General features: G+C 35.4%; 1 pseudogene; it reads right to left on the bottom strand.

The window, feature by feature from the left end:
• Nucleotides 1–3: 3 nt before the first annotated feature.
• LOC109082184 lies at nt 4–7,446 on the bottom strand (annotated as a pseudogene).
• Between the last annotated feature and the right edge of the window lie 896 nt (nt 7,447–8,342).

The following is an 8,342-nucleotide window of genomic DNA, read 5'->3' on the forward strand; positions in this document are numbered from 1 at the left end:
ACTTTAGGTTTTATGCTTTGCCTGACCCCATATAGTCATCTGAATAAAACCCAAAAAGGTAGAAATTCCCACTGCAGAAATATGAAAGATTCACAGTTTTAGCAGGCAGATGCAGCAAAATATATACTCAATAAAATATGATAGTCAGAGATCACTAATCAGTGATTTCAGATGCAGCCTTCGACTCTCTATTGTGGTGCGCTGCGGACGGTGTGTGATGGAATACTGTCTACCTGGAACACACTGTGTCAAGAGTGTGAAGCTGATCCATGATCCCACCTGGAAACAAACATAGATTTCCAATTTTACATCAGTACACAAAACACAGACAATATTAATCGCAGGGATACTTCATCCAGAAACGGTCCACATACTGACATACAGTACATGTGCTCTCCACAGGTGTGGACACAACCTCAGACATTCCAAATGTCTCGTTTACTGCTTCTTTTGACATGAAACAGGTTATTTTGTAAACTTCACAAACCTCATATGTGTAGTTTGGGCAGGACACGAAGAAAAAGAGCCAAGTGAATGGATTATTTGTGGGATAAGGAATCTCTGTAGGCCTGGACCCTGTCGATGTGTTGAGAAGAGGTTATGTGGTAATGGAAATATCTAATATAGTTAAGAGCTAAGTATTCTGTCAGGAGAATGCATAGTCTCTAATGAAAGAAGGTATTAATTTGACAGATAATTTTACTTCGGACTCCCACACAGCCCTTTATGAAAGGAACAAAGAAATGGTAATTAATCACAATCACTAGGTTTCATTGTCTGTCTTGATCGGTCATGTTTACGCCCACACAACTACAGAGATGAAGCTTTATTAGGACTCACCATTACAGCCGATTCCATTCAAAATAAGATGAACTGAGAAATTTCCAAATTCACAGACCTGAATAAAATGAACAAAGAGATGATGAAGAAAAACAGCTATGTAAAATGAAAGCTACACTATGTAACATCCGGTCCTCTAGTGGTTAAAAAATAAAATAATGTGGAATAACAATATTATTATTGTCACAATAAAGTTTCTGCTACTAACAGCCAGACATTTATTTACTGATGGTCTTTTTCGAAACACACCTTCGTGTGCGTCAAAACTTTTGCGAACCATCTTGGTCCCCCCAAACCTCTGATTCAAAGTTCATATATAAACTTCCAAAGCCATGAGATTTTGTCTTAGTTAAGTCACTGTTTTGAAATGCTGTGAAATTTCACCATTGTGAACCCATGAACTTTTACCTGATCTCGGATCAGTTTTATAAATGTGTAGACATTCGTCATGACATTTGTATAGTAAAAAGGAAGCCTTAAAAGTTTCTGACTATGCAAGCTCTCCATAAAACAAACAAAACAAACCCTATAAATGAATAAAACATATTGTACAGACATTTTGGGCCTCATTTATAAAGTGTGCGTACCCTCAGATTTGATCTTAGAGTGTGCGTACGCTTAAATCCACGCCAACGCTCATAATTGTAAGAACTGCCTTTAATGTTGAAAAGTTCTTAGCGTCACGTCAGAGTCCGAGCAGATGTATGTAGGCCTACTTTTTCTTGTCGGAGCACTGTAGGTTTTTGAAAATGTTGCTGTTGAAAATGAAAAGCTGGTCTTGCAGCTCACTGTTATAAATTAAAGGATTTGGACGATGACTGGTGATCTTTTATATGTTAATGACATTAATTAGGAGCAGGGCCGGCCCAGGCTCTGTTGGCACCCTAAGCGAGATTTAAGATTTCCAAGCACATTTTACCAATTCCAACAACATCAATCTTAATAACTACTATTAATTTTGTATTTAATCACCTATATATTATTGTTCATGAAGGCTGGAAGTGAAAATCACCTTATATTCAGGTGTGCATAATTATTAAACAGGTTATCTTCTACAGATAAAATCTCGAGATGGACTAAAAATGAATTCCCAAAACTTACTGCCAGATTCTGGAAGATAAATTCTTCAAACAGTGGTACAAGAGGATGTGGTGTTGGTCCTTCAAGAGTCTCTCTTATCTTACATATCTGTCTATAAAGCATCTCTCTCTCTCTCTCTCTCTCTCTCTCTCTCTCTCTCTCTCTCTCTCTTTCTATTTTACTACACTTCAGTATGTGATTCTTATTAAGTAGGGGTCATTTTTAGGATTCTATACTTAACCTACATCTCTGAGAACCTGACACCTTGTACTTCTGGAGACTCCAGGTAGGTTGTAGTCCTGGGAAATGGTGGCACTGGAGACTAAATGTTCCTTGTGATTTCACACCTAATTCTCCACCTTAATTCCTAATTCTTTATCAGTTAACAGGCATCCACATGTTTTTGACTGACCTTGCTGACCCACTGAGCATTTGGCTGTCCAATGGTTATTCATTACCTTTGCAATTTCTAGTATTGTATTAGTTTTGAATATTTCTCATGGGCATATAATAATTTTTGACTTTCAGTCTGTTAAATCTATTTTTGGCTCATTTTATCTGTAAAAACAAATCTGCTTAATAATTTTGCACACCTGAATATAAGACATGTTTCACTTCTAGCCTTCATGAATAATTATATATAAATTATAAATGATTAAATATAAGATTAATAGTTGATTGATGTCGTTTGGAATTGGTAAAATGTGCTAGGAAAAAAATATGATCAGAATATCAAACATTACCTTTGTTGAGGTAATGCAAGGAATTTTGTGACTGGTTGTCAAGGTAGCCAATCAGAATTTAGCAGCCTCGTCTCTGATTGGCTGGAATTCTGCCATATTGTAATGCTGGGTTGTGTTAAAGGGGTCCCAATATGCTTTTTCACTTTTTCAACTTTAGTTAGTCTGTAATGTTGCTGTTTGAGCATAAAAAAGATCTGCAAAGTTATAAAGCTCAAAGTCCTTTTCAAAAGGAGATATTTTATTTAACAGAAATCACTTTCAAAAACTACAATGAATGACTCGTTTGGACTACAACGCATATTTTCCGGGATTTGTGATATCACAATGATCGACGAATGGGACAAGACCTGGTTGAGCTGCACTAGAGAAGGCAATGAGTGTTATTACTATGTCGGAGACACTCTAGTGTTCACAAGTGGTTACAATCATCTGGGTTTAAATGGACTTCAAACTGATTTGATCTTGACGCAATATTTAAACTGAAGCTCACAGGCGGCTATGGTAAGGGGCATGTCATTTCCCGACCAGGCGCCGAGTGCTGCCAATCATAGCACACACTGGCCCAGCTAACCAATCACAGCACATTTCGTATTTCAGAAGGCGGGCCTTCATTTGATATAGGAACTATTCGAGCCGTTCATGCCAGACTGGGAGAGAGGTGTTGTAATAATGTAAAATATGTGAAAAATAATGTGTTTTTCGAACAACCTAGTATGAGAGCCTGTTCTAGTACACCCCAAAAAAAAATCAAGACTTTGTAAAAGAGCATAATAGGACCCCTTTAAGCAAGCAAGCCATTGGCATTTAGCGAGCACTCAGGGTGGGAATCTAGTGAAACCTTGCATGCGCAGAAGAGGTCTGCACAAATCCAAAAACTTATTTTAAATGCAAAATTGATATTCGCTCAAAATACTTTCTTCTTTGGGAGACAAACATTTTCTCCACAAAACTCAGTTCGTGCGCATGCAAAATGCAATTTTGCGCGTTCAAAATATGATCTTTCACGCGTTGAATTGTAGCAGAGATTTAATCCCATACACTTCCGACCAAAAAACAAAAACAAAAACTTTTGTGCAGCGCTCCCTAGTCATTTTGCGCCCCCAGACAACTGCCTATGTCGCCTATGCCACGGGCCGGCCCTGATTAGGAGTACAAGGTTCCATTCAGTTGCATAAGTTCAAGATCATTTGCGATTCATAGATTTCACATCTGAAACAGAGTTGTTTGTGCATTTTCTGTGCTTACGTTCATCCTATGAATCACACGTACGCAATATGAGATTTTAGGATGGTTTCAGCACAACATTTTATAAATGATGCCCTATATAAATGAGGCCCCTCCAGGACTGACGTTCACCACCCCTGATTTATACCATTTACTTTATATCCCATGAGGCCACAGGAGAGGATCAGTGAATGACAGTAAAGGTCACATGATCATATCAACATTGCGGATGTAGTAGACCAAATTTTATTCATACTGACTGTATTCATACAGCATACTACAAGGAACATATTTTTAGTGGTTGTGAAGTAAGTTCAAATTTAAATGTAGTACCTATTCAGACAGTACGATTTCAGATCCACCATTAATTTCGCACTGTACCGATATGACATACCACACACATGGGCAAATGTATGTATAAGCAGTTTTTTACAAATCCGTCTCAACATCATTAATATATGAATTATCATTACAAGTTAATCCAATTTGGGTAAAAGTATGGTGTGGAAGATGGACCTTTTTTTTTTTAAATCAAAATAGTTACAGTATTTAATGAAGCTTTACATATTTAGCCTAATAATATTTAAAATATAATACTAAATTAATATTACAGATTTTGACATTTATACCAAAAACATTGCCAGTGCAGAGTAGATTTGAAGTCTCCCATAGGCTAGAGAATCAGAAGTTAAAATCAGATGTTATTATGAAGCTCACAGACTAATGTAATGTGTGACATAATGAGAACTTACTCGGTGGGGTGTAGAGCGGATGGTTGATGTAACATGCCTGCCATGCTGCAAACCCCCAATACAGACAGAGCTACAGAATCACAGTTTTCATTCATGTGAGGATAGTGTATAATATAGAACACAATCATTGCTAAATATTGAACGCAAACCTCAATTGTATACTTAGCTATGCTTAATTTTTATTGAAAGTATTGAAAGATACTGTAGGGCCATAATTTAAACCAGCAAGAGGACGCTTAATGGAAAGCAGCCAAATATTCCCCCCAAAGCTCCTCAATGCTTCACTGACACAACTGAACTAGTGCCAATGTCATAAGCACTTCAGACACATTAGCTAATGTGCCAAAACAGGAAATAGGCCTACTGTGACATTTTCATATGAAAAAATACAGACATAAACATACCACCATGAAAGTGAGTAAAGGTAATGTTCCGTCAGAAAAGCGATGGATAAAACTAGTTTCCACAAGCCTCTTAAAGTAATGGAGAGAGTGGCACCAGCTAGCCAGCCTGTAGCAGCAGGGTCAAATATAAACCACAAATGGTTTGCCACACCTTTGGTACATTATTCGATATTAATTTCATACTGAAAAAAAAAAAAAAAATGAGCTGTATTTTTTTTTAACTTAAAAATGTGATTTATGCAGTAACATCTAAAGTCAAAAATAATATTTAACACCACTGAGCCACTCGAAATACATACCAACAAAACTGAATACGATAGTTAGATCAGGTATTTAAGAAATAGAAATTATTTGTATTAGTGTGTTAAATATTCTGTCCATAAATCATGTGAATAAGGTTTTTCTCTCTAAACTCACTTGAGAACTTTAAATGGGCTTCGGGTGAAGACGTATGGAAGCCGATAGTAGAACGGCAGGTAAATGAAAAGAGGCCCAAGACACTCTGCCAGAAACACCTGCAATCAGCCCCCAATAAAAACACCATTGCTGTCATAGACACTATATAAGCTGTTGTTCTCTAAATGAGTGTGTATCAGATGCTTTCTTGACCATAGTCCAGCCTAACCTAACTGTGGGCCGAGGTCCTGAAAGAACATTGTTGCGGTCGTGCCAACCGGTAGATCCTCCAGCACATCATCATCACTGAGGGCCTTTCCCTCTGAGAATCAGTCAGCTCAGTCATAATATCAAGACATATCGAAAGAAATGCACCTCAGTTAAAATATTACACAATTATATTCTTTATAAATAATCTGACATAAACTACTTTTCTTGTTGTTATTGTTAACTAGCTGACGTTCTCTCACTTATGCCTTCTCCAGTGTGAAATGATGCCTGCCATTCTGTCAGGAGAAGTGCAGATGTGCAAAATATGCACCACAGCTGTTGCAGATCTAAGATTGCAAAATCATCTGGCTACTGTACTAGACTTGAATTCTTCTAGATTTTTTTTTTATTTTACCATCTACTTTGAAGGTTTGGTTGACATTTTTGAACAAACATTTTAGAACTTGCAAAGCAAATACACAGGACGCCCAAAATAATTAAATAAAACAATGTAAAAATAAAATAAAATAAAATAAATATAAAAATTATAATTGATGGATGGGAAAGTTTACCTGGATGTAGCTTTAGCGATTGTCTTGATGGATAAAACTTGGGGTCTGCAGGGATTTTAAGAATCTTTACAAAAGCTTGTTCATATTATTTTATATATGCAAGCTTCACAGCCTGAATAAGCATATCATTTATTCTTTGATTATGAAAAAACAAAAACACTTACAAATTTTGTGCAACAATGTCTTGATCTCTGTGATGGTGGCATTGGGCAATGTCAGTGTTGTTATCATTAACAAAAACTATTAGAAAATGTGTTAATTTAAATAAAAATAAAATTTTCATTTAAAGTACTAAAATGACAAACTGATATCAAAATGAATAAAAACTAAATAGAAATATATTTTTAAAACAAACACTATAAAAAATTATAAAACAACAAAATCACTAAATATAAAATTAAAATAAAATGACAAAATAAGACAATAAATTATAAGATAATAAGATATAAGATAATATAAGATAATAATAAATTCAAAAATATGATTAAATACCATAATAGTGTTAACAATATTAAAATAGCACTGCAAAATGCACCTTATCCAGGTAGCAGAGTTGCGCTTTGCTCTTGGGGTCCAGGATCTCCATCTCAAAAAAATACATAATTCTTATTCTTGTCGGCACCAGCTTTCAGGCCGTGGTCACATCTGGCCTTTACGAAATGGGCTACGGTGAAGAGACTCCTCGCATCCACACATTCCATCATGCCTGCTGAGGGCTGTAGGTGAGCCCTGGTTTTGGTGGTTGGTGTACAGATGCGATCAGACCCTTAGAGCCACATGCTTAGAGATGGAATGCTTATGATGACCTCACAGGCATATCGAGTTGAGTATTACAGCCAGAGTATCTTGTTGACATAGTTACATAATTTTGCTCAGGTTACCACAATTTGAGATTTCAAACATTGTCAAGCTTGCATGACTTTTCATTTCCAGAACACAGGGCCTGTTGTACATTATTTGGAGTATTTGTGATCTGTGTCTGCAGAAATATGTCTCTCATGCACATGCACACAGACACACACCCTTGAAGAGACGTGAGGGCCATGTGAATTTGGAGCTGCAGGCTGGTCCATATTTGTCTACAATGGCGTGGGGCAATTTATCAGCCCCTTGCACCCTTCCTCACAGACTTCTGAACCCCAATAACACTGTCAACTATCATTTCATCAAGTGCTTTGAGTTTAATCCTTCTGGTAAGGGGAGACATACCATACTGTTTTAACCATATCCAGCCTTTTATTGATATTCTAGCCTTGATTACCAGCTTAAAGTATGAAGAAAAGTAGAGCAGTGCACTGCTGAGATATCAGCTCTACTGTGAAGAGAATAGAAGTAACCACACACAGAGATCACGGAAACAGAGGCATTCTCACAAAACCTCCTATTTTTATCAAACAAAAATTAAGTTTTTGAATAAAAATAACAACAACAATAATAATAATAAATTGCATTTTTTTAATAATTAAAGTTTAATTATTATTATTATTATTATAATTTTTTTTTAAATGAATTAACAGTTACTGTAAATTATCACCTAACATGTTTACGACCAATGCCAATATGGATTATATATATTATGCATAATTTTGTCTGAAAATTGACTAATTCACTAAGAATTTCTGCCACAATAACTAAATAATTAATCAACAACACAACATCTAATAATAATAATGATAATAATAATAATTATTATTATTATTAATGCATAGTTTTTAGTACAGGAACCAAACGCTGCAAATGTGGCGAGGCTAGTAAAATGCATATTTTGTTAAAATTATTTTTATTTTTGTTTTTTAAGAGATATAACTTTTTTTAAGTTACTTCTTTTGTACACATCTCCACTGTTAAGTTAATTAATTATTATTTAATTTAACTCCTTATTTAATGGTATTATTATATGCTATTCTTTAGTCATGAATTAGTAGTACCTAACAGGTTTATGGTTAGAACCAATGACCATAACTGTAACCATAACATAACCAAAAAAAAACAAACAAACAAAAAAAAAAACATTTTGTAAATTTCAGTAAATATAGCTACTAGTTTATCTTTAGTTAAAGCTATTAAAGGGATAGTTCACCTAAAAATGAAAATTCTGTCATCCTTTATTCACCCTCATGT

This window comes from Cyprinus carpio, chromosome B2 (assembly GCF_018340385.1).
Source record: "Cyprinus carpio isolate SPL01 chromosome B2, ASM1834038v1, whole genome shotgun sequence".
Classification (NCBI taxonomy): Eukaryota; Metazoa; Chordata; class Actinopteri; order Cypriniformes; family Cyprinidae; genus Cyprinus; species Cyprinus carpio.